Source organism: Salvelinus sp. IW2-2015, linkage group LG4p, assembly GCF_002910315.2.
Source record: "Salvelinus sp. IW2-2015 linkage group LG4p, ASM291031v2, whole genome shotgun sequence".
Taxonomy (NCBI): domain Eukaryota; kingdom Metazoa; phylum Chordata; class Actinopteri; order Salmoniformes; family Salmonidae; genus Salvelinus; species Salvelinus sp. IW2-2015.
Window position 1 is genome coordinate 20,998,116 of NC_036841.1, and position 27,253 is coordinate 21,025,368.

General features: G+C 40.7%; 1 long non-coding RNA gene across 2 annotated transcripts; it reads left to right on the forward strand.

Annotated features, from left to right (window-relative positions):
• The first annotated feature begins 18,130 nt into the window (after positions 1-18,130).
• Positions 18,131-20,834, forward strand: LOC111957793 (uncharacterized). 2 transcript variants are annotated; one of them, XR_011474676.1, is made up of 5 exons: positions 18,131-18,227; positions 18,470-18,580; positions 19,242-19,386; positions 19,700-19,879; positions 20,234-20,834. It is a non-coding gene; the product is annotated as an uncharacterized lncRNA (long non-coding RNA). The 2 variants fall into 2 exon arrangements; XR_002876452.2 differs by lacking the exon at positions 20,234-20,834 and having other exon boundaries at positions 19,242-19,817.
• The last annotated feature ends 6,419 nt before the right edge of the window (positions 20,835-27,253 follow it).

Here is a 27,253-nt window from a genome sequence, read left to right on the forward strand (position 1 = left end):
CTTCAAATTCAAATACTTGCGCCATTGGGACTTCTCCATGGAAATACTTGGATGACATCAACGCCATCACTATCTACTGGTTTTAATGTCTATTATTTCATCATGGACAACTTTAGCATTTTAGCTAAATCAGCAACTTTGCAACTACTTACTACTTTTTAGCTACTTTGCAACTACTAAGCATGTTAGCTAACCCTTCCCCTAACCCTTTAACCTAACTCCTAATCCTAACCTTAAAACTAACATTAAGCCCTAACCGTAACTCCTAGCCTATCTAATGTTAGCCACTTAGCTAATGTTAGCCACAACAAATTGGAATTTAACATATCATACTTTTTGAAAAGTCATAGCATATTGTATGAATTGCAATTGGTAACATACAGTATATACAAATTGTAATTTGTAATATATAATACGAAATGGATGATGGACATCCACAAAATAATACATACAGTACCATACGAAATGAGTGTCTTTGATTTACATTTACTATGTTACGTCTACCCCTAAGTCCAGGTTGCTCCATAATAAAGCAAAATGTAAAATATACATTTCTGTTTGCACATGATTTTCAATAAAGTGGACTGTTCACTGGATAATGCTTCTCAGTCTACTGCATGATGATTCACATCGATTTCAAGGACTAATGATGACTAATGATGACAAAGAAATTCATAGAAGAAGCTGGTGATCCTGATAGCATGACCATACCAATGTTCTTTGAGTGTGAAATAGAGCCACACAAATTGGAATAACATGTGTGGCTCTATGCTAAATATCATTACTCAAACGCATAGTTTAAACTTCAGTATTTAGTCAAATAATTCATAACATGTATAATCTATGGTTATTTACCATTGCTCAAACGTATAGTTTAAACTTCAGCATTTAGAAACAACAAAACGTTATCATCTTGTAACTTATCTGGAGCCACAGATGGTATCTCAGTCACCTTCCCTTGTTCCATCCATGAAATAAAATAAATAAATAGAGATAAATAAATAAAGAGAAGAAGAAAACAACATGTAATTAGCAGCTCTGATTATTGTTGTTAAGATGTATCTTGTGATTAGGATGCCTTAGAGCTGAATGTGTTGGTATCCTTGGGAGATTGCCTCTAACAAGAGCTGTGGGAAGAATGCGAGTGTCAAAAGGAGGACATTCACATTTTGAATATCTGTTTGCCTAAAAAATCCTAATTTAAAGTACAAATGTGCTCAATTTCCCAACTGTTATATGGTGCCCCATATTTGTATAATACCTTGTGGTCCACAACATTACGTAAACCGCGATTATTCTCAGGAATCAAATTACAACGCCAATTAAGAGTAGATTAATCCTTAAAACAGTGGTCAGTCAATCACGACCACACAGTATTGATTTCTTAATAATTTTAATAGGTCTCCTCTAATGCAGCTTCTTCTTCTGCAAATATTATTAAGATAGCCTTTGATTGGTGAAGGTTGTTAATTTCTTCACACTCTTTCTAAGAACCAAGACATGACTCTCTTCAGTGGTAAAAAAAAAGAAGGTAATTTTCGTCACACTTTAAAACTTCTTACGGCTAGCGGAACCCCTGGACAACATCCGCTGAACAGACAGAGCGCGAAATTCAAAAATATTTATTTGAAATATTTAACTTTCATACATTCACAAGTGCAATACACCAAATTAAAGCTTAAGTTCTTGTTAATCTACCCATTGTGTCCGATTTCAAAAAGGCTTTACAGCGAAAGCACACCATATGATTATGTTAGGTCAGAGCCTAGTCACAAAACACATACAGCCATTTTCCAGCCAAAGAGAGGAGTCACAAAAAGCAGAAATAGAGATAAAATGAATCACTAACCTTTGATGATCTTCATCAGATGGCACTCATAGGACTTCATGTTACACAATACATTTATGTTTTGTTCGATAAAGTTCATATTTATATCCCCAAATCTCAGTTTACATTGGTGCGTTATGGTCAGTAATGTTGTTCCTCGAAAACATCCGGCGAATTTTCAGAGAGCCACATCAATTTACAGAAATACTCATCATAAACTTTGATAAAAATTACAAGTGTTATGCACAGAATTAAAGATATGCTTCTCCTTAACCTGTTTGGGATAGGGGGCAGCATTTTCACGTTCAGATGAAAAGCGTGCCCAGAGTAAACTTCCTGCTACTCAGGCCCAGAAGCTAATATATGCATAATATTAGTAGACTTGGATAGAAAACACTCTGACGTTTCTAAAACTGTTTGAATGATGTCTGTGAGTATAACAGAACTCATATGGCAGGCGAAAACCTGAGAAAAATCCAACCAGGAAGTGGGAAATCTGAGGTTTGTAATTTTTCAACTCATTGCCTTTCTAATATACAGTGTCTATGGGGTCATATTGCACTTCCTAAGTCTTCCACTAGATGTCAACAGTCTTTAGAACCTTGTTTAAGGCTTCTATTGTGAAGGAGGAGAGAATGAGAGCTGTTTCAACCAGATGTCTGGCAGAGTGCCATGAGCTGGTCACGCGCGTGACCGTGAGAGCGACCTGCGTTCCATTGCATTTCTAAAGACATTATTGAAGATTTATAAAAACATCCTAAATATTGATTCTATACATCGTTTGACATGTTTCTACATACTGTTATATAACTTTTGGAACTTTTCGTCTGAACTTTCGTCTGGACTTGCCCGCGCCTCTTGAGTTTGGATTGTGAACTAAAAGCGCTAATAAAAAGGAGGTATTTGGACATAAATTATGGACTTTATCGAACAAAACAAACATTTATTGTAGAACTGGGATTCCTGGGAGTACATTCTGATGAAGATCATCAAAGGTAAGTGAATATTTATAATGCTATTTCTGACTTCTGTTGACTCCACAACATGGCGGGTACCTGTATGGCTTGTTTTGGTGACTGAGCGCCGTACTCGGATTATTGCATGGTGTGCTTTTTCCGTAAAGTTTTTTTGAAATCTGACACAGCGGTTGCATTAAGAAGTTCTAGTTGTAACACTGGAAGTTTTGTTCAAGTGAAGTGGAACCAACTAGTGTGAGAAAGAAGAGACGGAAAATATAAAAGATAAAGAGCTAGAGAGAGCGAACGAGAGCCATTGTGATAGAGAGAGCTATAGAGACAGAGCGAGAGAGCAAGAGAGAGCTGTAGAAACAGAGGTAGAGAGACAAGAGCGAGAGAGAGAGAGAGAGAGAGAGAGAGAGAGAGAGCTATAGAGACAGCGAAAGAGAACTATAGAGCGAGAGAGAGTGAGAGCGAGTGAGCAAGAGAGAGTGAGAGAGAGCGAGAGAGAGACAAGGAGCTAGGAGGAAAACATTGACTAGGTACAGACTCAGTGAGCACAGTCTGGCTATAGAGACCGGTCGTCACAGACAAACCTGGCAGCCCAGAGAGGACAACCTGTGCTCACTCTGCTCCAGGGGAGAGGTAGAGACAGAGCTGCACTTCCTATTACACTGTGACAAATACTCAGACCTAAGAGAATATTTCATTCCCAAAATTATAATTCAATACAAAGAATTTGAAACTATAAAAGATGAAGAAAAAATTGAATATTTATTGGGTGAAAAGTTTAAATGTGCAGTTTTGGCAGCCAAATATGTGTCGTCCTGCCACAACCTGAGGGACAGCCAGTGAAAAGTGCAATGTCATGTTGATAATATTTCCCATCTTGTTTTGTTTTGTCTTTCATACCATGTCATGTGTCTTCTCAGTCATGTTGACACTGGTCTACTACCATTGCTTTAATGTATTGTTGTTCTGATTAATATTGTTGTTGTAGTTGTTGTTAATGGTAATCCCATGTCCACTACTACTATTATTATTGCTGTTGGTCCCACCATTTATTTATATAAAAATATATACAGTGGGGAGAACAAGTATTTTGTACACTGCCGATTTTTGCAGGTTTTCCTACTTACAAAGCATGTAGAGGTCTGTCATTTTTATCATAGGTACACTTCAACTGTGAGAGACGGAATCTAAAACAAAAATCAAAAAAATCACATTGTATGATTTTTAAGTAATTAATTTGCATTTTATTGCATGACATAAGTATTTGATCACCTACCAACCAGTAAGAATTCCGGCTCTCACAGACCTGTTAGTTTTTCTTTAAGAAGCCCTCCTGTTCTCCACTCATTACCTGTATTAACTGCACCTGTTTGAACTTGTTACCTGTATAAAAGACACCTGTACACACACTCAATCAAACAGACTCCAATCTCTCCACAAATGGCCAAGACCAGAGAGCTGTGTAAGGACATCAGGGATAAAATTGTAGACCTGCACAAGGCTGGGATGGGCTACAGGACAATAGGCAAGCAGCTTGGTGAGAAGGCAACAACTGTTGCGCAATTATTAGAAAATGGAAGAAGTTCAAGATGACGGTCAATCACCCACGGTCTGGGGCTCCATGCAAGATCTCACCTCGTGGAGCATCAATGATCATGAGGAAGGTGAGGGATCAGCCCAGAACTACAGAGCAGGACCTGGTCAATGACCTGAAGAGAGCTGGACAACAGTCCCAAAGAAAACCATTAGCAACACACTACGCCGTCATGGATTAAAATCCTGCAGTGCACACAAGGTCCCCCTGCTCAAGCCAGTGCATGGCCCGTCTGAAGTTTGCCAATGACCATCTGGATGATCCAGAGGAGGAATGGGAGAAGGTCATGTGGTCTAGTGAGATAAAAATAGAGCCTTTTGGTCTAAACTCCACTCGCCGCATTTGGAGGAAGAAGAAGGATGAGTACAACCCCAAGAACACCATCCCAACCGTGAAGCATGGAGGTGGAAACATCAGTCTTTGGGGATGCTTTTCTGCAAAGGGGACAGGAYGACTRCACCGTATTGAGGGGAGGATGGATGGGGCCATGTATCGCGAGATCTTGGCCAACAACCTCCTTCCCTCAGTAAGAGCATTGAAGATGGGTCGTGGCTGGGTCTTCCAGCATGACAAYGACYCRAAACACACAGCCAGGGCAACTAAGGAGTGGCTCCGTAAGAAGCATCTCAAGGTCCTGGAGTGGCCTAGCCAGTCTCCAGACCTGAACCCAATAGAAAATCTTTGGAGGGAGCTGAAAGTCCGTATTGCCCAGCGACAGCCCCGAAACCTGAAGGATCTGGAGAAGGTCTGTATGGCCAAAATCCCTGCTGCAGTGTGTGCAAACCTGGTCAAGAACTACAGGAAATGTATGATCTCTGTAATTGCAAACAAAGGTTTCTGTACCAAATATTAAGTTCTGCTTTTCTGATGTATCAAATACTTATGTCGTGCAATAAAATGCAAATTAATTACTAAAAATCATACAATGTGATTTTCTTGATTTTTGTTTTAGATTCCGTCTCTCACAGTTGAAGTGTACCTATGATACAAATTACAGACCTCTACATGCTTTGTAAGTAGGAAAACCTGCAAAATCGTCAGTGTATCAAATACTTGTTCTCACCACTGTATATAAATAGATATTTTTTCTTCTTCTATATGTATACTTTGACAATGTAAGTAATAATGAACTTGCCATGTCATTAAAGTCAATTGAAATTGAAAATTGAAATTGAGTGAGAGAGAGCGAGAGGGAGAGAGCTATAGAGAGCTAGATAGCTCTTGAGACAGAGCGAGAGAGAACAAGAGAGAGGGAGAGAATGAGAGAGAGCTATAGAGACAGAGCGAGAGAGAGCGAGAGAGAGCTATAAAGACAAAACTAGAGTGAGAGAGAGCGAGAGAGAGCTATAGAGACAGAGCGAGAGACAGTGAAAAGAAATACATAATATATCATATTAGGGAATTGGGCAGTATCGCTGTTGTTATCTGAAATAAGGTCCCCCCACTGCAGGTTGGTTCCAGGCAGTAAAATGATACATGAAGAGGATAAAAGACTAGTCAATTACGGCAGCACATTATTAACCTAAACTAATTAAGACCTCTGGGTAATGTGGGAAATGAAACACTAGCCGCGCCTTCCACAATGTGGAGTCCCATGGCTATGCCATACCGAAGCTGTCTTTGTTCTGCATGTCCCTCTCCCCAGCTCTACTGGCATCTTCTGAGCTTGTGTCTGTGTGTGTGTGTGTGGCCAGCAGTCTTGGCTGAGTAGTGAAGGGATAACCATGGAATGAGGACTTGCAGTCCGGGCAGCAGCAGAGTAGTGTTGCTCACTAATCAAACATTCTACTCTCCACAACTCTACTGCATACTGTTGACACAACTCTACTGCATACTGTTGACACAACTCTACTGCATACTGTTGACACAACTCTACTGCATACTGTTGACAAAATTGCGCTTCACACTCAAAAGGAACGACCTCCATCAACTCTATTGTGTGAGAGAAATCCACTCAGAAGTGGGTTTGGGGAATGTTCAAAGAGGACATAGGACTAATATAAACAGTGGAGGAAAAAAGGGAAACCTTACAGGCTCAGATATTGATAAACCACAAGCCAGTGCCTTGATTTTGTGTGTTTTCCTCAGTGCTACCAACAACAACAGAGTGAGTTTGGAATGTAGAAACACTGTGAAAACAAAAGGTCATGAGAGTTCAGTGGTCATGACCAAGTCACATGTATATGGCCTGTTCTCAATCTAAAGTCTGAGTACCCAGATCGAGGAAAAATCATGTTTTAGACGAATAATCTATTTTCACAAATTTAGCGCAGCATTCACAACTTTAAATGGTCTTCAACAAGCTTCACTAAGCTGTGACCTTGTATAGAGATTGTTTCGAAGTCTGTGAAAGTTTGTATGGTATATTCTCATTGGATAGAGTATAAAGTGTGGCTCGCCCCCCAAGCCCCAAACAGTTTTTGGGGGAGTGTAAATTACATCTCCAACATGTTATTCATGCCTTCGTCCACTCTTACTGCAGACAACATTTCTAGACGAGATACGTTCTACATACTTTGCATATTGGGTCTGGGTTGGAGTCACACATGAGGAAGGAAACACTCTCAACTTGCTGTCATACAGCATGAGGTCATGCATTAAAGCATCCTGTCATGCTAATTGCACTGCTGCACTTCAGACCTGCTTCACTAAAATTGCAACTTCTCACCTTCTCTGTGAATGTCTCCTTCTCTGGAAATGAATGCTAACTATAACCTGTTGGGTCCAGCAGCTCCCTGGAGAAGTGTTGTAAGCCATGTACATAAGCGACGGATAGCCATCAGTGCAAACAAACGAGTTTGCATACTGTACACAAATGTAATCTGCAAACATGAGCAAGGCTTGGTCACTGAATTTGAAAAACAAAGCTAATGAGACTAGTCGCAAACGTGATCTCTAGGTGTTACTGCTACTGATTCAGTCTCAGTGGTGATTGGTGTGGTGCTTTCCTTTTTGAAAGACGTTATGCTACAGTCACATAGAGGGAACATGACAAACTCACGGAGCTAAGTGATGCAGATCAGTACGTCCCTCTCTAATCAGGAGGTTCTAATGCAAATGCTGTCTCACAGGTGACCTGAATCCAGCTCGCTTTGAAGTTCTGTGTCAGTGATCTTGCTTGTCATCAATTTGTGGAGATTATATCATTTCTAAAACTTCCTCTCTGTCCAGGGAATTGCAGCAGGCCTTTTCTCCTCTCCATGATGTGGTTATGATGCCGCTGTAGGGCTAGAGAAAGTAAAGTGCTGACGTCAGCGAATGCATCTGGTATTTCCTAATCCTTCTTTAAAACGTTATCCATTTATTTACCAAGGGATGCCTCCATGTGCACCAGTGGGCTAAGATTTACTTAGTCGTGAATTATTATAGTTTTAATATGTAACACGCCAGAAATAGCATCATTAATTAGATCATGCCGAACAGTTGTTGTTGCTCAGATCATTTTCAGTGTCACGAAAGTCAAGAGAGTAGATTTTCTGAAGACACATTCAAAGCCATACTTTCAATTAAAAACGGACAGACACGACTGTGTCAACCTTTCAGTATGTCAACAACGATCATGACTTTTTAACAACATACAGTACTGTACATACATCTCTGGACGAAAACCTTTAACATTCATCACCAGTACTGATTTGAATTCTGCTACTTCGTCTGGCACTACTTTGTCACCCTCAGGCATAGTTTACGTCAGTCAAACAGTGGCAGGATGTGAAGTCTGGACAGGCCCTCACTAGATCTTCACTAATGATAGGATTCTATGACATTACATTATCTTGATTGATTTATTCCCCCAAAAAACTTTCTTTCACACAGCTGTTCTTTGACTTTCCTAATGAAGTGATTTTCTATTCAGTTTGTGACCTATCCAAATGCCGTCTTTTTCATATTTCATATTCATATTTCCATGTTCAAACGTCAACTTCCAGTTCCTCTGCCTTCGATATCTACACCGTATTAGTCTGAGTGGACTAATTAAAAAGGACTGCAGGTGTCAACAGAAATACATCATCATGCATCAATGGATTTCACCATCGATACAGTATTTGAAGCAAGTGTGAATGTGATCAGAAACACTACTGAGCAGAAACTATTGCTATTGTAATGTTTGGTTTGTTGGCCTATTCTTAGGTACTAATCTGTACATTTCCATATCGGAATTCTCCAAAATGAACTACACATCAACAGAAACAATTGAATTTTCTTGTCAAACAACGATCAGATCCTTACAGTACATCGTCCACTCCTCAAAGGAAATCCCACTCAATTCCATAGACACATTTACTCCCACATTGCTGCTCTATAACATTCCCTTCTCTAAATTGATTGTATGAAGCTGAATTATTAATAGCTAAATGATTTTTCAAACGCTCTATGAAAGTTTCCAGACTTACATCTTCATGTAGTTAACTTATGAATGAAGGACTGCCCGTGATCCAGGCCTTTACATGTGTTGAGACAGTAATACACCTAGACCAAGACACCAACGTAGCTCTGCTCTCCGATCCTAACATGGCTCAAAGTGGCTACATTTACATTTACATTTAAGTCATTTAGCTGACGCTCTTATCCAGAGCGACTTACAAATTGGAAAGTTCATACATATTCATCCTGGTCCCCCCGTGGGGAATGAACCCACAACCCTGGCGTTGCAAGCGCCATGCTCTACCAACTGAGCCACACGGGACCACGGCTAGGCTGGATTTATAAGGAAAGCCCTGAGCTCTGCGTTTGTTGCTTCTGTTCTACGTATTGCTCTAAGTCTGAAGCAGCAGACACAGGATCCCACAGCAACCATGGGGATTTGAACCTGGAAAAGTGATTTCAACTGCAGACGTATTGCACTAGGACTTAACAGGCAAAACTTTTCAAGACAATTTCCTGACCTGCAGAAATCCTATCGTCTCGCGCTCTTGTCTGATCCTCTTCGGGCATGTCGACCGGTGCAACGGGATGGTACCTTTAGTATTATTTGTGTGGGTTACTAAGTTGAAACCATCCAAGTAAACAGAACCCTACCAGTTTAAAGGACAGTTTCGACCATGAAACACATCTGAATTGATTAATAGTACCTGTGTCCTGCTGGTAATAACCAAAATAATTAAACCTGTAATCTTAAATTTTTTTAAGTGCCATATCCCTTTATTAGTTTGACTTTATTATGACATAGACTGTTCAGTAGTTTCTTAATGAATCAAACCAATTTCGATAAAATTACTGGAAATACTGTTTTCCCTGTGTAATATTGGAATGAAGTGTTGGTAGCTCTTTATACAACATATTATTGGGCCTGCGCCAGACTATTGATGTCTGAGATCCGTTGGGGATACAACACATCTTCTTTACCTCTCTGCCAACTGACAGGTCCTTTAGGATTACGTTTAGAGGTGGATAAGATGGGAGTAATAGTTTTAGAGTAATAGTGTTACAATGTGCGTTAATGCTTTAGAACGAACACTCTTTGCTGGTTGAACAGATGAGATGTGGCAGCAGACAGCCTCTGTCATGAACAGTTAGACACGCTTCATTACTCCAACCATTCCCTCTCTGTTTATGATACAGTGATACCTGTGGACACCGCCAGTCACTGGACCATATTTCCAGTTTACATAGCTTTACTCACGGAAAGGGCATCTGTGTTTACTTGCTTGAGTAGTAGTTGCACAGATTAATTCAAATTAGACAGAATATTTGAGAACTCCTTTAGTTTGTGTGCATGTAATTACTACCTTCCCATAATGCTCTGTTAAGCTCCAATGAGAGGGTATGAGTAGAGGGGCGTGTAAGGTTCTAGTTGGTTTTCTGAACAAAAACAAATTAGTGTAATGGCATAAACCCATCTGAGTGCGTTGATCAGGAAGCAAGGAATGTAGGGATACTTTTTTTCACTTCTGAATTAACATCCATACTTTATTAATCTTCTCAAAAATTGGACCTAACTGTAAAGTAGTTCTAACGCTGCTAGTCCTAAAAGCTACAGGGATTTTAAAAACAGTTTCAAAATTCTGCTTTTCTACTTACTTCATTACGTTACAGTTTGCCTGTGGTGTTTGAGTGAATAATGTAAAGATGTGGAGATGTAAGCCTCAATTGAACCCATAGATAAGGGTGGTCGAAAGAAGTGAACAACTTCTCAAATAATGGCTGCCCATACACTATACTCTCTTTCACAAACCATGTCTGTATTTCTAAGAATCAGCAAGTCCCATTCTTCTGCTGCTTTTTTAAAAGCATTTTGTAAACAGCCCTTTTAAGCCTTGGAGTTTAAAGGCAGAGGTATACACAAGCCAACCAGAGCACCTGGGTAGACGTCAGACGAGGAGTGTTTTGTTGTGTCAGTGCCATGTAAGATGTGCTCCACTCTCTAGATCAATCAGACTTTCATTATTAATTCAAAGGGAGAGCTTTCCTTTCATGTCCTGCAGTCTATTAAAAGAGAAGAAGTTAACCATACAGGGAGGTAAACGGCCGACAGACCTTTTGCTCACTGAATTACCCAGCCCACATGCTTCTCTGGGATTGCGTGATGCCCTGCTCCTGTTTATCATCCTGCATTGCCTAATGAAGCAATTGCTGCCTAACACCTAAAGTAAAAAACAATAAGCACTCTCAATCCCACAAGGTTAATGGGATATTTTATCAAGTGAATGTTGCACAGCCACTTTCCAGTTAATACTCTGGAAAAATATGAGGAGAAGGTAGCGGAGATACGATAGGCAGTAATCAGGGAGACATCACTAGGACTGAGGGAGGGTTGGACACAAGGACATTAAGTAGAGAAGATTTTGAAATGAATTGAAATGGTGGCGCCTCACACAAGCCAAGCGTCTCTGTTTTGATGGAGGTGAGACCAATCAAAATGGCCCTCTCTACACACAAAAGCGGGAGGGGGTAAGTGGGGAGAGGGGAGAGCAAAACCACTCCAGAGTACCGGTGACTGTGCTCTGTGCCTTTTGCATGAGAGGAAAATACCAGCAGGTCAAAGGGTAATGCAAAAGAATAAACTGGTTCAATGTTTCCTGAATTAGTTCATTTGATCCTGAGACCTACTGTGTGGTATCTGCAACCCAGCAGCAGCAGGTGGTCAAATGACATTTACTAAAATAAAGTATAACTAGACACACACACACACACACACACACACACACACACACACACACACACACAAATATGTTCTCTTGTTTTTGACCTGAATTATATTTGCTTTGATCTAACCGTTATGAGTGCCTGAACATTTAATTATCATTATTAAAGCTTCAACGGTGAAGATACACATATTAAAAAATACATGTTAGCACCCAAGCGGTTGCTGCTGAATTCATTCCTGTAAAAGCTTAATACATTTTCATTATAATGATGTCATTTATTTATTTGTTCATTACTTTGGCATACAGAAGACAAATGGCATTTGTGACCCATGTCATTTGAAACTATCATTTAAGCATCTACAATCACTTAAGGACACATACTGTATTCATAAAGACTAGTCCAACTCATTGAATATTGCAATTCAATATATTTGTTGAACTGACCAATGCAGTCAATGGCCAATGGGCACTAAGTACAGTGCCTGTACTCAAACCATTTCAGAGGAGTGGGTCTAGGCCTCTAATGAACTGTGAAATTACATTACATAAAGCGAAGAAAGGGCTGAGATTGTCTTGGTGCCTAGTGCTATGAAACTGACTATAGGACGAGGAGGGCCAGGGTTACTGATCTAACTTAAAGCTAGGTGAATGAGAAGGAGACACTGCCGCAATGGGTTTGGTAGCTTACCTCACTGTTATTGTTTAAATTGAAGAACTTCCTTAAGATTTGAGATTTACTGTATGTGTGGATAGCGATGGTTGGCTTCCCTCTTCCCTAAATAGGGGGGAATCATTAAGCAGGGTTTCAGGTGGGCAATTGGCGCATGAGAAGAGGGGTATGTGAAGCTAGCACATGATTGACATTGTAAGAAGGAATTCTGACTGACGCGGTGAGACAGGGCTCTTCTTGGAGGGATTCACTAGGATTCACCTGCCTTTCATTATTTCACTGCGCTGAAAAGTTACTGGCAAAATCCCAGAATTTCAAGTATTATACATTTAACAATACATTATAGAAAGTACAGAACATGAGACAAAGTACGAGTGTCCACAATGTGGGCAAATTTTTGAATTGAATTGTCTGACAGCATGTTATGTTCTGTTTGATTTTATTTAATGGGGAGTTGAGCACATTTGAAGCAAATGCCCTTTCAGACTCATTCCCCTTGATGTAATGCTCACAGGTATGGGTATGGAATTTTTCATTTTGTTGTTCCTTCTCAGTCTTGAACAACTCCATCAATATCCGCCGTAGAGGCTGATTATGTAGCAACTAAAACAGACTCAAGTATTGTTAGCTCTTGTAAAAAAAGGAAAGACACTGAACTTCTTATCACACTCAATTGATTTCTAGCTGTAGATAAGGCTGTGGCGGTGCTGTGCTTTTATAATACTGTTTACTGAGATCCAAGGGCAAGTGACTCAGCTGGCTCTCTGGTAACAACTGGGCCAGCTCATCTTGTTGCGAACAGGTGGAGAGCGTTGAGGCAGAACACACTCCCTGATTCGGGTCACTGTGGTTATTTTACTTATTTTTATTTATTTTTCTCCAGTGAGACTTCAACAGTCCAACACTCGACCCTCATTTCAATGATTACGGTCCCCCTAGGCCCGTGGGTGGTGCAGATAATTTGCTTAATTTGTTGCCATTCACTTTTAGGACATGGATCAAAGAGCTGTTAAATTGCACTGACGTGGCGTCTAGGAGTGACTGAGAGAGACGCATTGAGCCCTCTAGCTGAGGGAGGAGACTTTAGTTCACTGCTATGTGTATGCCAGAAGAAGATGGAGCCACCTACTCATTCCAAACCAGGCCAAACTCCATTACTGACTGGATAATAGTGACATCCAAATCACATGACATCAATGGAATATACACTACATTCGTGCACAAGTACGTTTCTTCAGTATTTTCGTATATATAGTCCCTAACATGAAGATAAAGTACTGTGTATTACAAACTCATACAAAGCTTCTCTAAACCTGATCTCACTCTGCTCCAAAAACTCATTCAAACTTGAGATCAGCAGTTTCTCTCTACTTTCTTTCCACAACCTTTTCTTCTTGCTAATTAAAAAAATTAGCTACATAAATCGTCAACTTACCAGAGAGTATGATCATTAGCCATACGACTCCGATGAGAGATATGCAATCAAAGTATAAAGGCAGCAGTGAGTTGGGGGAATGAAAGCTGGAGTCTTCAAAGAGCTGGAGCCCATTGAAAGCCCAGGAGAGGGAGCTGGTGCATGCTGCGGGAGGGTGGGATCAGTTGTCTTCTTAGGAGAGAAGTGACAGAGCTCCTTCTGGACTAGAGGACACAGGGAACCAATAATCAGCAGGGATTGTGTGTCTCTCTCTCTCTTTTGTCTTAAAAAGTGCAAGAAAGTAGAGGGGCCTGTGAAGTAATTAAAAGTGACAGTGACCTGTCACTTGGAAGAATAGGACACTCCAAGTGCCGAGTCAACAACTAAAATGTTGATAGGACAGCGTTTTGCGTTGACCTCCATGTCAACTGGGCTTTATTAGCTAGTCCAACAATCAAGGGCATTTATAAAAGGAAGAAACAGTTTTATAAAAGGAGGAAGTTCAAAGGAGTAGATGTCTGATAGCAGATAGGACTTTTTTAGAGACGCAGGTAATGTGCCTCTCAATCTTTAATCACACAAATGGGCTGATTTCTGCACTAGATGCCAATTTCTGCATTAGATTCCAGTCTAGGGTATTTCAGAAAATGCTGTTTGTCTCCTCAGCTCTGAAAGAATCACATGGTAGGAAAGTGACAGGAGTCATTACAGGCAGCCGCTAATGATGAGAATGATCGCCTAGCTTAGAGAGGATTTTTAAATTTCAAGTCTATTTAGACTCTTACAAATAACAGATAATTGCTGCTGCTTTAGCACATAGGCCTAATTGTGTTGACTGTGTAAATCAAGTAGCCTATGTGGTAATTAATGTGATATTTCTCTAAGCATTAGTCTTGTGGCCTCTGTTTGTCAGAGTAAGACAAGATGAAGAATAGTGTCATTGCAGTTAATATAGCAGTGGTGCATAATAGGAGATATAAATTTATTAAAACAATGTTCTACGCTAGACTCTGGTGCCCAGAGGACTCTGATTTCCTGAGGGTCAAAAGGTTGCAATGCATTTAAACTAGTGTAGTTTACCTGGAATTATGCCTCATTATGGTGTCGTAACAGCTGTGGGAAGAGTGCTTTAGCGACATGTTAACTGGAAAGGTGACATGCACACACACAAGTGCAATCCTATTTTGAGAATAAAGCATAAGAAAGTAAAATCCCATTGATAACACAATAAGAGCTGGAAACACAGCAATGAGACCAAAATGTATTAATCGACACATCTAACATCTGGCTTTTTGGAGATGTTTGCAACATCATGAATGTGTGAACAAGGTATTAGCATAGTCATTATCTTATGGAGGAAGTGTTTCATTAACACGTCCAAAAAATATAAATGATTCAAATGATGTCTCTTATAAGCAAATAGTGAAACAAACATATTCCTTAGTTATTACACTGACAAAAATAATACCTTCTTTGTATTAGACATGTAGTTATAGCTAAACAAATAATTATAGAATCCAATCACATTCCAACAAATCCTTACTTCAAACAAATTCAAACAAATAAAACAAATCCTTACCAAACAGCCTTGGGATCACATAATTAATAGTTCATTCTCAAGAAAAACATAGTTGACGGTGCATTACATGGCTTTTACAACAACACACCTATTATTGTCAATACAATGCTGCATTGCATGCTGCACGTTGAGGTAGGCAATACAAGTGTGGTTATAAAGTAACTTTATCTCTTATTTATGACATTTCTCTTCATATATATATATATATATATATATATATATATATATGCATTTGAGGTTGGCAACAGAGCCTGAACACATAAAATATTTGTTTTCAAGTTTGGATAAATGTCTTCTGGAATGTTCTGTTCAAGCGCCGATAAGCGATCCTAACAACTTGGGGCTGGGAGCTTTCATATTGAACTCCCGAAATCTTATAGCCTTCAGATGCTGGCTTCTGCTATATGAGACTTCCAACAAAATCAATGGAAAACAACTTGTTTAGGCCTGCACGGAATACTAAATGCTGCTTTCACCTTTGCTTTCACTCTGATCACATACCCGTTGTACATTAGCAAAACCCAATAGTCTTCAAGTGTAGCAGATGTTCTCTTTATAAACTATATTCCTGTCTCTGTTCCATTATGGACTTTGCTATTGTAAGACTATTTAAGGACATTGCTATTGTCAGACAGTTTAGTGATTCTGCTATTCTAAGACAATTTAATGACTTTGCTATTGTAAGACTATTAAAGCACTTGGCTATTGTAAGACTATTAAAGGACTTTACTATTGTAAGACTATGTAATAATACTGCACAGTATGATGCCAATAGAGCAGATGTCCACATTATAGCTAATGATGTCCATTACATGGATCATACACAGTATCTATCTGCAACCATATTGATTATGTCACACTAGGACACATTTGCTTGCCCAGTACCCTCTTCAGTTTTGGGCAAAGAGAGAGGGAGGGGGCTTTCAAGGTAGCAGGCAAGGGATTATGGGTCGATTATCTTAGGTAAACCAGAATCTACAGGGTGCATGATATGTTTTGACCTTCAGAAAATATTGATTTACTGTTCACCTGTGAACATGCAGAGGGAAAATAATAAAATAAAACGCTTTGAAGTTGTGCAGTTGTGTGTCACATTGTTTCACAAAGACAGCAGCTTTTTCTTATGCAACCAATTCTAGCAGAGAATGTATCATTATAATTGGAATGCAAGGACCATAGTAATCGCTGTAGTTACTTAGCAAAATAATTGGATCAACATCAACACTGTGCCAAGCATTACATGGGCAGACTAGTATTTTCTTTTTAAATGCATAAAGTGGGCTGTCGTATATTGATTGACAGGAACCCTTGTCAATCAGAAAATATGAAAATTGCATGAATACTGTATGAGTGACATTCTGTTTAGAATACTGAGCAGTAGGAAAACATGTTGGATTCAAAGACAGTATGTTAAATTCCCCAGATACTTCCAAACACAGGGTAAAATAAGTGCACAGTTAATGCTGTATTTTCAGCTTGCATACTCTGAAGTGGGCTTACTAGCTCACATTTACATGAACTCACTGTGTGCTACATTCTATTAGTCTAAATTCTAGTAGATTTATGGACCTCAACACTGAAATAATTTTGAAAGAAGTCACGAAGTGGTTAACATAATCCATGGCATGTATCTATTTTGTCTTATCTTACATAATAAGAATTACAGATGAAAATGTGTACTTTAGATGATGTGTGTTTTGTTACTATTCACTACATCTGGAGAGTTTTATATAACAAAATAATTAAGCATATTTGAAATTCAGAACAAAGAAAATGACTGTAAATCCGAACTGGTCCTTCACTCCCTCGTCACGTAAAGAGTGGATTTTGCATTGATCAGCAAAGGTTAAGTGGAAGATGTTGATGAATCTTGAGAACTTTGATAAATGAATATTGATTTTATTTTTTTTAATTATCCTGCCAATTATAGCTGGGCTAGATAATTCCCTCTAGACGAGAGCGGAGTGCATCTATTTTTGAAGCAGCTTTAATATTGTTGAAAAGAGTCTTGGGCAGCAGTGCTGTATGAATCCTTCAGAACCTTATCTCTCTACTGAACACCGACGCCGTGAGCCATTGTGGAGAAAGCAATAAATAACCTGGCAATGTCAGAGATGTCATAAATCAAAATTCAGAAATGGCTGAACGCTGTTGGACATTTTCCTCTCCAATACTGTTTTATCCCGCTGAATAATGAATAAATTAGAGAGAGGCAAGGCAGGAGGGGAGTGTTTGAATGTACAGTATTCACATGTGTGTCTTTACCATTTATGTTTATGTGTATGCATACGGGCGGGTGTGTAAATATGACCGACTGGCTCGATTCGGTGTTACGTAGCAACATTTGAAAATGTGTTTTTTACATTGGATAAAAGTAAAGACTTTTAGAAAAATGGTATATCATACAATATAGTTGAGGAACAATGGGAAAGTAATTCTGCTTTGAAAGTTGACAAACTTGTCACCTCACTTTTGAGAAAATGGGCCATGAATATTTTGGTACACCTACTGGAGAGCTCTTCTTTGTCTACACCCATTCAGCATCGTTCACACCCTCTTAAGCTTTAGCCCCACCCAGCTCTTTAACCCTTTCATGCGTGAGTTCCAAATATCTCTAACGGTCGCCCCAGCGTGAGTTTTTTTATGCACGTGATGTTAGAATGTTCTCTCCATTCCAGAATGTGATTGATACGTAACAGTACATTTTATCCGCGCTGCCCTCAAACCAAAGCACGCAGCCTGTTTATATTTATAGGCTGTTTCAACTTCAATTTCAAATTATTTTCTAACAAGTTTTTATTTTCTAAAAACAGTTTGAATTTAGGTGTGTTCCGCCTCCTCATTCATTCACATAAAAATAGTAATTTTTACTTTTGCGGACAATTACATTTTTTGGGACATTTCTGACACGGACAAAATTCCCCCAAGCACTTCCCAATTGTTTGTGAGTTCACGTCTGCAGACATTTGCTCATCTCCCGTGAACATGATCTGCACACGTGTTCACATTTTCTATCTGTTGCCCTCATTGCAGTCATTGTTTTCGTTAATAATAATAACTTTGGAAATGTGTGCGTTTCTATCAAAGTAAGTGCATTATTACGTTGAAATAGTTTCTGTATGTCGTTTCTATTGTAGCGTACTGTATGTATGGAGCATAATATATTTGTGTATATTCTTTATAACCCGGGACACGTGAGGTAACGTTACTCATTTATATACTTATGGTGTTATAGTCAATCGTGCTTATGTAGCTACATTATTCTATTTGCTCTGTAAAACAATGCTAATTGCGTCAGAGAAGTACTATCTTGTGTTGTATTTTGAAGCTACATGGCCTTATGACTCCCAAGTGACGCAGCGGTCAAGGCACAGCACATCAGTGCTACAGGCGTCACTACAGACTCCCTGGTTCAAATCCAGGCTGCGTTTCTATCAAAGTAAGTGCCTCATTACGTTATAATAGTTTCTGCTGTAGCTCACTGTATGTATGATCATAATATATTCCTTATAACCGCGGACACGTGAGGTAACGTTACACATTTTATAACCTTTATGGTGTTATAGTCAATCGTGCTTATGTAGCTACATTATTCTATTAGCTCTGTAAAACAGTGCTAGTTGCGTCAGAGAACTATTAGCTTGTGTTGTATTTTGAAGCTACCCTGACCTTATGACTCCCGAGTGGCGCAGCGGTCTATGGCACTGCATCTCAGTGCTAGTGGCGTCACTACAGAACACCTGGTTCAAATCCAGGCTGTATCACAACTGGCTGTGATTGGGAGTCCCATAGGACAGCGCACGATTGGCCCAGCGTTGTCCGAGTTTTGGCCGGTGTAGGCCATCATTGTAAATAATAATTTGTTTTTAAATTACTTGCCTAGTTAAAAAAAAAATATGACCATGGTTTGTTTATTTGGTCTATTCGGATAGCTCTGTCTGCCCTGCCCTTGCCCTCTGTGGAGCTCAAAAGTTAGTTTCTTAATGCAATACTTTTTTTTTATAGCAGTGTTTATTATGTTACTTCTTTGTAGTATTGTTTTATTGCTATATCCTTATATTGTATTCTAATTAATAATCCTCTTTCTTCTGTACTTTCAGAAACCACAAACATTATTTGACAATATCATAACTGGAGCTGGACATCTTTGGAGCAGAAGAATGAGGACAGCTTTTGTATGCTAACGTACACTCCTTAACAGTCTTACTGGATGAAAAGACAGCAAGAAAACACATATGCCAATATGTAATAGTCGTCTATTTTATTGCAGTTTTGGTAGTTGGATCAACAACTTGTTATACTAGAGGACAAAAAACTGAAATGCATAACCCATATTTAATATTCATGCAGTGACTGAACAACAACTGCATTTCCACCCCCCCCCCCCCTCTGAAGGCATAGTATCATGGCAGTCAGTCACTTATTGCTGCAGATGTGCTCAATAATGCTTGAGCATGTGATACTCCTCAAAGCATGGTGAAATACATAGAGGTGTATCACAAGCTAAACACATGTATTTTGTCATCTTCCTCTGCTTACTTCTCCTGGTGCCAGACAGGCAGACTTTGCAGTGCCTCCTTGTGCGACTACCTTGAGCAGCAGTTTGAGGGACTTTGCAGGGAAAATGCCGTGCAGTGAGGCGTAGGGATTGTTTACAGCAGGCGACCCCCAGTGGATGGGCGCCGAGGGTGTGGTGCTCCTCCAGCAGCTCTCTCATTAGGTTCTCTCTGTATTTTTGGTAGGTAATTACTTTACCTAAGAGGGGGGGGAGGATGAAGAAAGTTAGAGGATGATGAGGCAGTGGGTAGGTGGGTGAGATATTGTCACTATAATTGCATAATGGATTTGTATGTGAACTGTACATCCAATTACAAAAATAGCTTGTTCAGTAATCATCTCACCTGTTAGTTGGCGGTGAACTATGCTGCCATTGAGGGCAGCAGTGTCGATCAGATGAAAAATATCTTCTTATACCACTTGGTTGTTTTCCGAGTGCATTCCACAAAGCTGTTTATCATGTCTGCCTTATCCACTGCCCCCATTTTGAGGTTATAGTCGAGCACACAATCTGGTTTGATCTTTCTCTCTCCAGTCAGGTGATCCACCTTCCCTGTGGCCGACATGGTTGCTGTATGGACAGTGGAGAGGACATGGACATCTCTTTTGTCATGCCACTTTACTGCCAGCTGTTGACCATTCTCCTGGAACTCGACCTCCCCTCTCTGCATCTTCCTGCATCCGAATCCTGGCATCCCCTTCCTGTTCGACCTGACTGTGCCACAGGCCCCTGTGCTGTTGGAGAGCAGATGCTGGAAGAGTGGTGGGACTGCTGTACCAATTGTCCACGTACAAAGTGTGTCCCTTGCCGAGATGAGGAGCCAGCATGGTCATCACTACGGACCGCGGACACCCCAAGCCCCTCATAATGTTTGATGTCAGTGGTGGACCCTGTGTAAACTATAATATCCTGGACAAATCCTGTCTTCACGTCGCACATGACAAAGAACTTGACTCCAAACCTGTGCCTTTTGGAGGAATATATTGACGGAACGCCAGCCTACCTTTCCATAACATCAGGGACTCATCAATGCATAGGTCCTTGTATGGCACAAAGACCCGACCAAATGCTGATGTCAGGCTGGTTAGAACATTTCTTATTTTGTATAACGGGTCATTTAGGATGGCAGTAGCATTGTTGATGAAAATGCAGGCATCGCAGCAGAACTAGGAAGGGTCTTGGGAAAAGAGGGTGGCAAGGAAGGGAGTTGCAAACATAGGATCTGTGCTCCAGTATTCTCTTAGGGAGTTCTTCTTTACTATCCCATGAGGAGGACTGTCACCAGGAAGGTATACATTTCACTAATTGTGGTTGTCACCCATTTAGCGAGTTTCCCCCTCATTCCTGGCTCTCTCTTCTCCTGTAGCTCCAAGGCATAGCGATTGGTCTCCTCTACTATGTCTCCCACCAGCTCCTCTGTCAGAAACAACTTGAAGCACTCTGCCTCAGTTGGAAATGGCAAGGGGCGTTGCACTCCAGACTGGGACTCGTCAAAGCAAACAGCAGGGCCAGGAGGGTGAAATTACTGGTGGCCTTCCAGCTACCACAGAACTCCTGTACTTCATCCACTGTCGGTCTGCCTCCATCACCACCAGCATCTTCAAAGGGAACTGGTACTTCTTCAGTGGACAAGGGAAATACAGATTCAGGGTCTCAATGGCTACAAGGTTTGGGGGCAGCTCCTCACTGTCACTGTCAGAATCTGATTCCTGACTTTCATACTCAGACTCATTGTCAGAATTAAAAAATCTCCAGAATTTCCACATTTGTGAGTTGTCTCCTTTTGAAAGACATTGCTAATGCTACAGCTTAGCTCACTAGCTACATACATAAACAACACTGAATGGCTCAGAGGAAGGGCTCAGAGTGAGAGGGTACGGTTTGACTACCGGCACGCGCCACTTGTATCAATAAATCACTATCAGAAAATGTTTCGTGTGGCAATTATTTGTGTATTTACGGTTTATTCACATGTTTTCAATTCTAGGTGACAAATCATGCATTCCGATTCTTGCACAGATTGTAATGGGCACATATTATGTGTGTAAAATATTTTTTTTGAAGGTTGTACTGATTATGATGAGCTAAGCTAATTCAGCTGTGTAGCCATGTTTGTTGACATACAATGCATTCTGGGTTTCACGTAATCGTTGTTTGACCAAAGATGTTATAAACAAAATGGGTGAGTAAGAGTTCACAAATTCTTTGAGGACTTCCGGAAATGAATGGTGGGATGTGAACGACGGTAGATGACACACCCCTTCAACATGCATACTATAACAGACCAAACTCATCTCGTCTTCTCTTATTATCTTCGGTTTCTGTGAGGAAAAATGCATGGCTGCGCGCTGAAACTAATCATCGGATTACTTTCGATTTCTATAAAGTGTTTTACCTAATTATTTCGATCAATGGTGAGCTCACCCGTGATGTGATTAATTATACATAGTAATTGCTATTAGCTAATTCATATTGTAGTTTATGTCAGCCTAGAGTTAGAAAAATTGACTGCTTGTGTTGGTCAATCTTTCTTCAGCGCTAGGACTATTGTAGCCTACATTTTCCCGGTTAGGATGATTGTGTTATGCTATATATACTTCTGTGAATATCTGAACATTGAATCCAAAAAATAAACTGCTCACATTATGGACATAACTTTGTAAGGACTGTGTTTGTGTAAATAGTTTCTGAAAAAGTGTGGCCAGCTCAAACGCTGATTGTTGCGTCATTCGAAACTGGCCGTTCTAAACGAGCGTTCTAAATGAGTGTTCTAATCACACGGGTGTGATCGTACGCTTCAGGGACCACTGTAAACGATCACACCCGTGTGATGGTACGTTGTGAAAGGGTTAAGGATTCAGATGTGATGCCATGTGCTAAACAAACAAAGATTTCAAGACTAAAGGCTGGTTTACGCTACGGGTGTGTTCGTTAATTTAATCTGGAGTGCCAGAGTGGGCTCTGGGTGTTCGTAATTCATAGCGTTGTCAGATTGACCGTTCGTAAATTCAGAGCCTTTCGTTCTCGGAGCGTTCAGAGTGCACACTGGATGCTCTGGCTGAGGAGAAGGGTTGATCCGAGCGTTCTGATCTAACAACAGCAGTCAAGAACACAAGCTAACTCGCTAACGTTGGCAGCTTGCTAGCTACTTCCAGACACAAATGAGAGAACAGTCACTGACCATTTTACTCACCCTAGCAGAGCTTGTTAGGCTGTTTTTATGTTAATCATCAAATCAAAGTTTATTTGTCACGTGCGCCAAATACAACAGGTGTAGACCTTACAGTGGAAATGCTTACTTACAGGCTCTAACCAATAGCGTGAAAAAAAGGTATGCGTGTGTGTGTGTGTGTGTGTGTGTGTGTGTGTGTGTGTGTGTGTGTGTGTGTGTGTGTGTGTGTGCATGTGTGTAGGTAAGTAAAGAAATAAAACAACAGTAAAAATACATTTGAAAATAAGAGGATCAAGGCTATATACAGACACTGGTTAGTCAGGCTTATTGAGGTAGTATGTACATGTAGGTATGGTTAACGTGACTATGCATATATGATGAACAGAGAGTAGCAGTAGCGTAAAAGGAGGGGTTGGCGGGAGGTGGGACACAATGCAGATAGCCCAGTTAGCCAATGTGCGCGGGCACTGGTTGGTCGTGCCAATTGAGGAAGTATGTACATGGATGTCTGGTTAAAGTGACTATGCATATAAGATAAACAGAGAGTAGCAGCAGCGTAAAAGAGGGGTTGGGGGGTGGTACACAATGTAAATAGTCCGGGTAACCATTGGTTACCTGTTCAGAAGTCGTATGGCTTGGGGGTAAAAACTGTTGAGAAGCCTTTTTGTCCTAGACTTGGCACTCTGGTTCCGCTTGCCATGCGGTAGTAGAGAGAACAGTCTATGACTGGGGTGGCTGGGGTCTTTGACAATTTTTAGGGCCTTACTCTGACACCACCTGGTGTAGAGGTCCTGGATAGCAGGCAGCTTTGCCCCAGTGATGTATTGGGCCGTACGCACTACCCTCTGAAGTGCCTTGTGGTCAGAGGCCGAGCAATTGCCGTACCATGCAGTGATGCAACCGGTCAGGATGCTCTCGATGTTGCAGCTGTAGAACCTTTTGAGGATCTCAGGACCCATGCCAAATCTTTTTAGTTTCCTGAGGGGGAATAGGCTTTGTCGTGCCCTCTTCACGACTGTGTTGCTGTGTTTGGACCATTCTAGTTTTTTGTTGATGTGGACACCAAGGAATTTGAAGCTCTCAACCTGCTCCACTGCAGCCCCGTCGATGAGAATGGTGACGTGCTCGGTGCTCCTTTTCCTGTAGTCCACAATCATCTCCTTAGTCTTGGTCACGTTGAGGGATAGGTTGTTATTCTGGCACCACCCGCCAGGTCTCTGACCTCCTCCCTATAGGCTGTCTCGTCGTTGTCGGTGATCAGGAATACCACTGTTGTGTCGTCAGCAAACTTAATGATGGTGTTGGACTCGTGCCTGGCCATGCAGTCATGGGTGAACAGGGAGTACAGGAGGGGACTGAGCATGCACCCCTGGGGAGCTCCAGTGTTGAGGATCAGCGTGGCAGATGTGTGGCTACCTACCCTCACACCCTGGGGGTGACGCCTCAGGAAGCCCAGGATCCAGTTGCAGAGGGAGGTGTTTAGTCCCAGGATCCTTAGCTTAGTGTTGCGCTTTGAGCGTACTATGGTGTTGAACGCTGAGCTGTAGTCAATGAATAGCATTCTCACATACGTAGGTGTTCCTTTTGTCCAGGTGGGAAAGGGCAGTGTGGAGTGCAATAGAGATTTTATCATCTGTGGATCTGTTTGGGCGGTATGCAAATTTGAGTGGTTCTAGGGTTTCTGGGATAATGGTGTTGATGTGAGCCATTACCGGCCTTTCAAAGCACTTCATGGCTACAGACGTGAGTGCTACGGGTCTGTAGTCATTTAGGCAGGTTGCCTTTTTGTTCTTGGGCACAGGGACTATGCTGGTCTACTTGAAGCATGTTGGTATTACAGACTCAATCAGGGACATGTTGAAAATGTCAGTGAAGACACCTGCCAGTTGGTCAGCACATGCCCGGAGCACACGTCCTGGTAATCCGTCTGGCCCAGGAGCCTTGTGTATGTTGACCTGTTTAAACGTCTTACTCACGTCGGCTACGGAGAGCATGATCACACAGTCGTCCGGAACAGCTGATGCTCTCATGCATGCCTCAGTGTTGCTTGCCTCGAAGCGAGCATAGAAGTGATTTAGCTCGTCTGGTAGGCTCATGTCACTGGGCAGCTCGCGGCTGTGCTTCCCTTTGTATTCTGTAATAGTTTGCATGCTCTACCACATCCGACGAGCATCAGAGCCGGTGTAGTATGATTCAATCTTAGCCCTGTATTGACGCTTTGCCTGTTTGATGGTTCGTCGCAGGGCATAGCGGGATTTCTTGTAAGTGTCATGATGTTGCCTGCTTGGGTACTGCAAACCCCATCCCCCTCTCCCTGCCTTTCCCTGCCTCTTCAACCCATGCTGTGGTCACAGAGAGGTCGTAAATTCCTGAGAATCTCCTCATGGCCCAACAGTATTAGACAGGGGGTAAACTTTCAGGACAAAGGAATTTTCTCCCACCTCACAGAACTTGAGGTACGAACATATTTCATGTTCCTGCAAAAGTATAAAAGATCGGTGGGGAGTCCAGCTATTAACATGCCCATTGGCCACCACGTGGGAAACTCATGAGAGACTGTGGGACTACATTACCATACCGCTGTTTATATAAAAACCTCAGATATGAGGTTTACATCTGTTTGTTGTATAAAATGAATGAGTGAGTATGATACTGTTTGTATAATTGTGTAATATGATTTTGAACTGTTTAAAAACTTCTTGTCACTACAGGGGTGCTGTTTCAACTTCGACATTTAGCGTTCCCAAATTAAACTGCCTTGTACTCAATTCTTGCTCATACAATATGCATATTATTATTACTATTGGATAGAAAACAATCTCTAGTTTCTAAAACCGTTTGAATTATGTCTGTGGGTGGAACAGAACTCTTTCTGCAGCGAGATTCATGACAGGAACTGCGAAGGTCTGAAAACTAGACTCTGTTCTCAGATCAGTTTAAAGGTCTGTATGTGTCCTATGGGTCGACATGAACTGCACCCGCCTTCCCCTGGATGTCARTAACCAATGAGAAGTGGAATGGTGTTTCTACGTATTTCTCAGAGCTTATAAAGCCCCAAGGAACGAAGTGTGCTCTCTTTTCGACTTCCGCCATTACGCAAAGCAAGACCTCAGGATAGCATTTTGAAACGCTCAGTTATCGGCCTTAGATATGTCCGTCTGTAATTTAATTCGATATAGGTGTTAGAAACATCATAACGAAGTTATTTTAAACCGAGTTACATCAGTTTATGCGAGTATATTGCTATTTTCGGTATTTCCTTAGTATTGCACTTTGACCATTTGGGCATGTCTGTGCGACATAGCTATTGTTAGCTGCTAATTCCAGAGGTGAAGAGGACGTTTTACAACCGTGCAACGATTCTTTTGGACAAAGGACACCTTGCCCAAGATTCTGATGGAAGCTCGTCCAAAAGTAAGAACTATTTATGATGTTATTCCGTATTTATGTGGAAAAATGTAAAAGTGTTTGGTCGCCATTATTGCGGCACTGGTCTGGCTGTAATGCACACTGTATGTCTAGTAACGTTAATTTAAAAATCTAACACAGCGATTGCATTAAGAACTAATTTATCTTTCATTAGCTGTCCAACTTGTATTTTTTTAGTGAAGTTCATGAATAGTTTTCGATTAGAATAGGTGCTAATCCAAGATGGCGCAGGACAGATTGCTCTAAGTTTTGGCCACTATTCTCATTGTATAACCACGATTTGTGCCGCTAAATATGCACATTTTCGAACAAACTCTATATGCATTGTGTAATATGATGTTATAGGACTGTCATCTGAAGAATTCTGAGAATGTTAGTGAAAAAATGTATATCTTTTGGTGACTTATACTAATCGCTATGTTTTTGCTTGAATCAATGCTGTTGTGATGTTTGCTATTGTGGTAAGCTAATATAACGTTATATTGTGTTTTCGCTGTAAAACACTTAGAAAATCTGAAATATTGTCTGGATTCACAAGATCTGTGTCTTTCAATTGCTGTACGCTGTGTATTTTTAAGAAATGTTTTATGATGAGTAATTAGGTAATACACGTTGCTCTCTGTAGTTATTCTAGTCGCTTTGGTGAGTTTTGTGATAGTGGCTGCAATGGTAAACTATGATTTATACCTAAATATGCAAATTTTTCTAACAAAAACATATGCTATACAATAAATATTTATCAGACTGTCATCTGATGAAGTTTTTTCTTGGTTAGTGGCTATTTATATCTTTATTTGGTCGAATTAGTGATGGCTACCTATGCAGGGAAAAATGGTGGACAAAAAAAGTTGTGTCTTTTGCTATGGTGGTTAGCTAATAGAAATACATATTTTGTCTTCCCTGTAAAACATTTAAAAAATCGGAAATGATGGCTGGATTCACAAGATCTGTAT